Genomic DNA, 9186 nt, shown 5'->3' with positions numbered 1-9186 from the left:
ATTTTTGTGGCATTTTCTATTAATTGTTTGCATTTTTGTTTGTGCATTTTAATTAGTGAAAAATACAAAATATGCGTTTCATGTGCATTTAGGAGGTAATTTTTCATTTTAAAAATTATTTAGTAATTAAGTTGTTTTATAAAAAGGGAAAATCACAAAAATAGTTTAATTTGCACCTTTTGATTTTAACTTTGATTTTGAGTAGTTTTTTTTCTTTTAGTTTGTTTTAATTAAATGTGATAATTTTTATTTTAGGTTTAATTAATATTTTTTCAGGTTAATTTGGTTTTAGGTTTTAACTTTGATTTTTAGTTTAATTTTGAAAAAAAAGAGGGGAAGAAAAGGAATTAAAATAGAAATAAGAGAAATTGAAAAGAAGAGAGCTGGATTTTGGGCCAAATCCAGATTAATTCGCCAGGCCCAAGCTGGTCCACCCCCATACCCGTCCAAATTGAAGCCCTGACCCGCCTAATACCCGGTCCACCCATTACCACCCAAAACGACCCCGTTTAGGCCAAATAGATATGAGTCGTCTATGCTACTTGATCGGACGACTGAGAACTAGAGAGTTAATTAATACATATATGTCCAAACAGCCCCATATCCCCAGTCATCTTCTACAACCCTTCAAAGCCCTGCCGAGTTCTTCCCTAAGCCACCGTCCGCCGAAAATCGCCTACGGCAGCAGCCAACGTCCAATCGCCGCCAAATTTACACCAGATCATCGCCTCACCCTCCTCTTTCCAAACCTACCCTCCTCATGCCTCAAATATGGATAGAATCCTGCAAATCTTAGATCAAAAACATGAAATCCTAGCGCCGCCACGATATCTCTGGTGGCGGTGCCACCTCCTTTCAACGCCAAAATCACACCACCTACCTGCCATGATCTCCTCTCTTTAAATCCCCAACCCATACCCTTCGAATCAGCTCTGAACTCGTCGAATCTTAAATTCGAGTTCAACTCAAAAGTTCAAAATCATCTTCGGCCGAGCCTGGTAACATGCAGTGCATTTCTTTCAAATTTTGAGGGTTTGACTCGACGAAACTGATGTCGATTCAGTTGTTCTTGACAATGAACAACAGATTTGACATAAGTTTGGTTAAGTTTCTGTCTCCATCTGGCTTCGAGCATGACTGGGTAAATTCTTCTTCCTCTCTTGTAATTTTCTTTCACTGGTTCATCTTCCTCCTCATCCCCTTTCTTTTGGGCTGGTCAAAACTTGTTTGGAGTATTCTCAGTTCAAACCGGTTCCTTTTTTTTTATTTTGTTAGCTGAAATATCTGAGTTCTTTTTTTTAATCCACTTTGTTTTGTTGGTAATTAGTCTTTGTGCCAATAGCTAATTATTGTTTCATCATTAGTCAATCACCTAGCTAATGAAATTAGGTCCATGATTTAGTTAATTGTTGTTATGAAATTAAAGTGGTTAATTCATTCATTATTGCTTCTGGTTCGGTTTGTTTTCAAAGAATTGGTTCTAGGCTTCTTGGTTTGGGGAAATTCTGGGTAGTTCTAATCCAGGTCCATAAGTATTTAATTGGACTACATATCAAAGGCCCAAATAGGGATTCAATTAGGGTCTATGATCCAGTGGCTTGGCCAGTTGACCCGGGTTGTTCTTCAGAGTAATTAAGGGTCATTTGGGAGGTAGTTTGGGAAGTTTGGGGTGAGGAATCTTTTAATAACTGTCTAGGAAGCTTCCTAGAAGCTGACAAAGAGCCTTACTTGGCAAGCAAGTCAGAAATTTGAGGGATCAAGTAGCAAAAATAAGAATTAGAAAGGGACTAGAATTGAAACAATAAAATCTGATAGTTGCCCTATTGCTTGCATATAAAGGCATCTCAATATCGCCTCTCAGAAGGGATCAGTGATAGAAAATACAGAAAAACAAAGACGACTAAAACTTTTCACTGAAAATTACTGTTTCATTGAACCTTTCCAGGATTTCTTAAGTTTCCAAATTCCTGAAATAGTTTCTGCCTTGTCTGGGGTATAAATGGATTGAAATCGAGTCTTTAACAGTCTGGTTTAATTTCTGCTGGGTGGTTGTGCGATTGAAATTGATTTCTGGGTAGCCATACTCTGTTTTCTGGGCTTGAAAGTATTTTATTGAGTGTGGCTGGTGCTGATTTCTGCTATTGTGTTACTGTAGACCCTCATTTCTTCTTTTTTTTTCATTTCCAGGTATCTTCTATAACCACAAATAATATGTAAAGAATGTGAATCTGCACTTCAAATAGAGAATACTTTGGATACAAGTTGCAATTTCAGTTGATCTCTTTTGTTTTTCCTGCTTTCCTTTTATGTTATGATGCATGCAAATCTTAAATTATACACGTTAGCTTCCTTAACTTGATTCTGTAAGGACATAAGCCTGAGATTGAAGTATGCATGTCATGAAGGTCTTGTAATAGAAGTAAAGCTATTGTTTCTTATGATCGTTGGGATTTGCAACTGGTTGAACACTGTAGATGTAAGATCTTGGAAAAATTTTGTTGAGCATATTAGTGAGTATAGTATTACTGCATGTGTTAGCTGTTTCAGATTAATTACTTAACTTGCAATAGATGGTGTGTTCTGATTCAACAATCCTGTAAGGACCTGTTGGTGTGAGGTCTTGGGTATTTTGGATTAAGAATTTCAAAGTTAATTAGTGTATTGTTGTTCAAGTCATCGTTTAGGTCCCCCTATTCATGTGCTGTTTTTTTTTTCTGCATAAAAATCTCAAGTAAGGGCCAGTTTGATTTGGGCTATGAGAAGGCCTCAAAATTAGTATAATCCTTTGCATGTTTTGTTAATAGGCTTAAATTATGTGATTGTCTAAATATGTTGACATGAGATCAAAATTTATTGTATGATTAAAGTCTGTTTGAAAACTTCAAATTGTTGTTTTGGAAATCCGAGTAGATGGTTTAAGAGGTTGAATCATTTGAACAAGATGTCAGTAGATAGTGGTCCAAGCTTGGATCCTTTTGATAATATGTTTTCTTGCAACGCTGATGTAGAAGTCACTGGCTTGGGCCATAGATTCGGGCCCAATTGAGCAGAATTTCCTTGACGGACGCTTCCAACTCTGGATTTCTCATTAGAGACCATTCGTGGTCTTTCGATGATTAGTGCAATGGGCGCGGGAGCAGTGGGTCAGAAATTTCTTCGAGTTTTCTTAACAAGTGAACATTACTCATATCTGGTCTAAAACTTTCTCATTAATACTTAGAAATTCCTCTCGTCGTATAATTAATTGGTGAGTCCTTTAAATTGATCGAGGTGTGCTATGTTTTATAAAATAGTTTATGGCCTTCGAGTATTTAGTTTGAATTTTCTTAAGATTAGAAGTGAGGTGCGCCATGCCAAACGAAGATGACAATTACATGGCCCTCATTTAATTAACTTTGTTTTAATCCTTAGAATTCGAGGCGTGCCATTTAGTGAGAGTTCTATGGCCCTCGCAAAGTTGCGAACGCGTAGTTGGTTTAGGCGCGTTATTTTAATAGTTTACCTTCCTAAATTCAGGTGTGCATTTATGTGACCCAAATCCAAATCCTAATAACGTTATATATAATGTGTTGCGGACTGCGGGTGCATTTATGTGACGTGGTTCCAGACATATTTTAAATGACGTTGCATTTCCTTTAAAAAATGAATAAAAGCGGTTAAGGGGGTTAGAATGCACAAGGGCTTAAAAGTGTATTAAAATCAGATAATAGGCCGGTTATAACAGTTGAGCGACCGTGCTAAAACCACGGAACCCGGGAATGCCTAACACCTTCTCCCGGGTTAACAAAATTCCTTACCCGGATTTCTGTATTCGCGGACTGTAAAACAGAGTCAATCTTTTCCTCGATTCGGGATTTGAACCGTTGACTTGGGACACTATAAATTATCCTAAGTGGCGACTCTGAACTTTTAATAAAATAATCCCGTTTCGATTGTCACTTAAATTGAAAAAAACTCCCTTATATACTCCCTTACGGGGGTGTAGGTAAAAAGGAAGTGTGACAATCAGTTAATTATGTACTTCCGCGTTTATTTCAGTTGATTTAGTTTTGTTAATGGTAAACTATAAAATGTAAAGGAAAAAAGCGAATAGGACTCTAACGTTGGCTTGCCTAGCGAGTGTGATGTTAGGCGTCATCACGGTCCCGACGGTGGAAAATTCGGGTCGTGAAATTCTTCCTTTTGGCCATAGATTTTGGGTAATTTTTTTTATTTTTTTTAAAAAAATTATTTGTTCATGAAATACAATTAGTTTTTCGAAAAAATTTGAAGTGCCCCAAAACGGGTTTATGGCAGTTTTTGGGTAAAATATTTTCTTCCGCTGAAGAACTTCAACTGTTTTTTCAAATAAAATACATGTCTAAACACAATTTCAATTTTCAAAAATTATTTTTCAATACAATTTCAATTTTTTTTCCAAGTTTGAACAAAATCTATATCCCAACGCTAGATTAAAGTCACCGATGAAGGGCTGGAAATTTGCAAATGCTTTTTAATATTTTGTATCTAAAAAACACACCGCTTTTTTGGATGCTAGACGCTTTGAAATATCCAATTTACTGATTCTTTTGGCAATTTTCTCTTCCACCATGAAAAACTGCTTGGTACTTTTTACTAATCATGTAACAACAGGGGCGCCTCAAGAACAATGGGGCCTAAAGCCAAAGTGTATTAAGCCAAAGTGTATTAAGAGGCCTTTTCTAAACCAATATTAAAAGGCCTTAAACTTTAAAAAATATCATATTAAGTAACATCATTCATATTTATAGTTGACATATCTAAATTCTGATAAAATAATGAAAAGCAATACACTACTATAGGTAAAGATACACAAATAAATTTTAAATTTGAAGAAAAAGATAGTAGCAAGTTAGAATAATCGAACCCGATTCTAAATGTTGATAATTTGATATCAAATCAAATTTTACTATTTTTAATTTGTTTGTTGAAATGCTTTTGAAATAGAGAAAGAATGCGAAATTCAATTTTAATTTATTAAATGCCTTTCGTTCGTGTTTTTTAGAAAATAGAAAATTTAGTGATGACGAAGGAAAATTTAAAATACAAAATTTTAAATGAGAAAAAAAAAATATTAACATTAGAATATAAATTAATCATTAGTCATCATCAATCTTATACTTTTTTACCATGAATATTAAATATTTTCTAAGATAATTACCATAGATTAACCTATTTTTACTATGTTAATTAAAAAAAATGGGGCCTTAGAAACTTAGGGGCCTAAAGCCCTTGCTTCAGCCGCTTGGCCCTTGAGCCGGCACCGTGTAACAATAGTGCTTTACTAAGATAAATAAATATCTCTATATATATGAGAAAAGAAGTGATTTATTTTAGATTAGAGGCCACCTGTATTAGAAGATTTATTACCATGGTATGATAAGGTGGAAAGAAATAAAGAGAGGAAAACAAAAATATTGTGAAATTGATTATTTGAAGAGTGTTTAGCTAATCGGAAAAAATATTGATATGTACTATAATTTATTCGACTCATAGAGTTAGGAATAAAATTAAAATGGACTATTTCAGTAATTCACTAATTTATTTTTATGACCGAAGTGCGACAAATTCACTAATTAATCATATCCGTGATAACATGAATTAGTGTATACATATTCGCTGGCTCTAAATCCTGAAATTATTGTTTGCTATAAAAATTCTTATGCAATTGGACAAGCCAAAGCATAAACGTACCAATGCAGAGAGATGCAGACCAATGTCCAAAAGGTAATAAAAGATGCCTGGAAAAAGTTACTTACAATATTCAAATTTAAGAATGGAGTAACAACCATTATAACCAACAACGTATTCTAGGGTTAATTTCACTGATGATCACTCAATTATGTTTTAATTTCACTAAAGTCACTTAATTATTTTTTGTCACTTCGTAACTAAACTTTCACATTGTCACTTAAAAGTCATTTTGGCTCAAACTCCTACCATAAATTTGACATGACATAAAATTTAATGAGAGCAATCCAAAAATAAATGTCATATAAGCTTAAATGGATCATACCCACTTTAGATCCATTTCTTCCTTAATGTGATTTGACACATAACCCAAATGCTTTCAATAAAAAAAATATTAAATCTCACATTAGTTTAAAATGATTATTCTATACTACAAAATTCTTGTCTTTTCTGTTACATAATGCCCATTTATATTATTCTATACTAAAAAAATTCTTATCTTGTTTGTATGCCCCATCCGGGTCGTTTTATAACTCTATCGAAGTTAAAATACTACTATATCCAACTCACATAACATATTTATAATTTTCTAGTGAAATTAAAATATTGTATTCATCTTTCATAACATATTAATGTATCATAAGCATACAAGAATAATAATAAGGCTAATAAGAGTCTATTTTCACATTGAACATGCAATTACAGACAACCAATTGCAATTGTTTAGACAAAAAAAATAGTGTATTTGTACGATAAAAACCCCCACAAAAAAATTACAAGACCTAATTTTATTAGGCGTGTGTTTTTTTCCCCCTATTGAAACTCATTTAGGTTATGGGTCAAATCACATTAAGGGAGAAATGGATCTAAGTAGGTATTGTTCATTTAAGCTTATGTGACATTTATTTTTGGATTTTTCTCATTAAGTTTTATGCCATGTCATATTTATAATAGGGGTTTCAACCAAAATGACTTTTAAGTGACAATGTGAAAGTTTAGTTATTTTTAAGTGACAAAAAATAGTTGAGTGACTTTAGTGAAATTGAAATATAGTTGAATGATCATAAGTGAAATTAACTCGTATTCTAAGACTCAGATGTGTACACCAGAGAGAGAGTTGATAAGGAGAGATATGATTAGCAAATACTTTTTATTAAAAATAAAGACTACAACATACTTCTTAATTGACAAAAAGATGGAAATAGTAAACAAAAATTAGATGTTGTAAATTCTTGACATAATCTCAGTCATTTTCGTTAATCTGGTCAAGAATCACAATAAGAGCAACTATGAACGCATGATCTATGTTTTCACTCACAGACATACCAAAATTATCTTTGCCAAGTAGCATACTTTCTGCAGTGAGTTTCTTGTGCATCTGCATGCAATTACAAATATGATTAATATAAACACTTCTACTAATGATAATTATTTTAAGCAGAACAATCTATGTATACCGTCTAGAAAAGTAAATAGTGAAACCGATCGACGATTTTGGTAGAATTAGCAGCATAAATAACGCAAGATTTGTCAAGCCAGCTGCCTTCAATTTTGAAATCACAAACTTCTTCTTTGGTGTTAGCAGGCAGATATACATCTAACTTGGTTTTGAATTGTAAAAGTGCAGACTTCTTGACACTAAAGAGCAAATCTTTAGCGTTCGTACTCTCTCCTCTAAATGCTTGCCATCTATTATGAGCACTCAATAGCTAAATATTCATGAAATCAGAAAAGGAAACACATGAGCATATGTCACAATCAGTGATGGAGTTAAGATATTTATTAAAAGAGAGTCAAAATATAAAGAACTAAATATACGGAGAAACCATATAAATTCAATAATTTTTTTAAACCTATCTCTATAATATAAATTCCCAGCAAAAAAGTGTCAATTGACTCCCCTTTTAACAAGGGTAGCGCCGCCCCTGGTCATAATAGATTCCTTTTGACTGTCAATCAATTACACTTCAATCTTAGGATAGTTAGGTCGTTTAAATAAATGGAAGAAAAAGTTACTATATTATTGTTATAGGAGTATAGTTGAAGAGAAAATGAATCAATCAACTATAGCTCTTTTCTTATTCAGAGAAAATGAATCAATCAATTATAGCTCTTTTTTTTTTTATTGGCCTAATTAATTCAGATTTGCTAGGTAGACTCATTAAAGGGGGATTATTCCCAAGGTTTATCGTAAACTAATTACTATACCTCAATCATAAACAAACTGGTTATAGGTTATATAAATCATCTACATATATTCTGTTAGAATTTTGCCCTAAATTTTTAATTTATTAAAACTATTTTTCTTGAAGAAAGGAACGAAGACTCCTAAAAGAAATAAACCTCTTTCATATGCCTTATCCTTTCCTTGGACAAGAAGTACTTCTATAAATTGATGTTTTCCACTCACAACAAGAACAACAATAATATCCACAATGTAGTTATTAAAGAGTCGTATTTAGGGAGATTTTTCTCTCAATAGTTTTTATACTAGCTTTTTTTATATGTAGATCAATTGACCAAACTCTGTTATAATGTCCTATTCTTTAATATATTTTCTTTCTTTTCTGATTTATCGTCTATCAGCTTTGCATTGTTAGCTTCCGCATACACCATGCTATTTCGACCCCAACACATTCAGCCCTATTTTGTCCTATCCCATTGATGCAAAAACAAGGATAAATTATTAAATTAACGATCTGACCATGAAACCAAATAATATATATATAATGATGACCTTTTGTTGGAAAGTAACGAGAGGATTGTCAGAACCATCAACCAAGACTCGACGTTCACGTAAGCTAAAGACTTGGCCTTTGACTTTAAACAAAGCATTTCCATCAGCATCAACAACTTGAAAAGCACCATCTTTTAATGTCATGACTTTTTCACGATGTTGAGATCAGAAGGGTATGGAACACAAAACTGGGAACCTATTACTGCCACAGGATTTGCAGGAACAGCCATCTGTGGATCGCTTGTTCCTGCCATCACTCCTGTGTGTCGCAATGTAGTAATTAATGCACTACAATCACAAAATCAATCAGATTTATGCACACACATTTGTGAACTTACCTAATTAAAGGCTTATTATACGGAAAAATAAAGGAATGCCTCAACTTGTTGTACCATTTTACATCATTTAAACCATTCAGGATGAAATCCTCATATAATAGTGTTACCCATTGTATGATATCATCCTCGCAAATATAATGTTTGTTTTGATTGTTAATTAAACTTTACTGTATTGTATTGTATTGTATTGTATTGTATTGTTGAATTCGTTATGTAATGATAAAAAGTGTCATTTTATGTAACGACATATTTGGTGTAGTCGCGATGTTACCTTACTTTTTTTTTCCTCATCTTGCCTTTCCTTATTATTAAATAATCCGATATTATCTTTTATTCTACCTTTTTATATAATTATTTTACTCCGTAACCTACTTTTTTTTGGTAATATTTCTCATATTATGA

The 9186-nt window shown here is 33.1% G+C and overlaps 1 pseudogene; it reads right to left on the bottom strand.

The window, feature by feature from the left end:
- Nucleotides 1–6830: 6830 nt before the first annotated feature.
- LOC107797639 (protein LURP-one-related 10-like) lies at nucleotides 6831–8710 on the bottom strand (annotated as a pseudogene).
- Nucleotides 8711–9186: the final 476 nt, after the last annotated feature.

Source organism: Nicotiana tabacum, chromosome 10, assembly GCF_000715075.1.
Source record: "Nicotiana tabacum cultivar K326 chromosome 10, ASM71507v2, whole genome shotgun sequence".
In the NCBI taxonomy this organism is placed as follows: domain Eukaryota; kingdom Viridiplantae; phylum Streptophyta; class Magnoliopsida; order Solanales; family Solanaceae; genus Nicotiana; species Nicotiana tabacum.
This window is presented reverse-complemented; position numbering and strand designations above follow the sequence as displayed.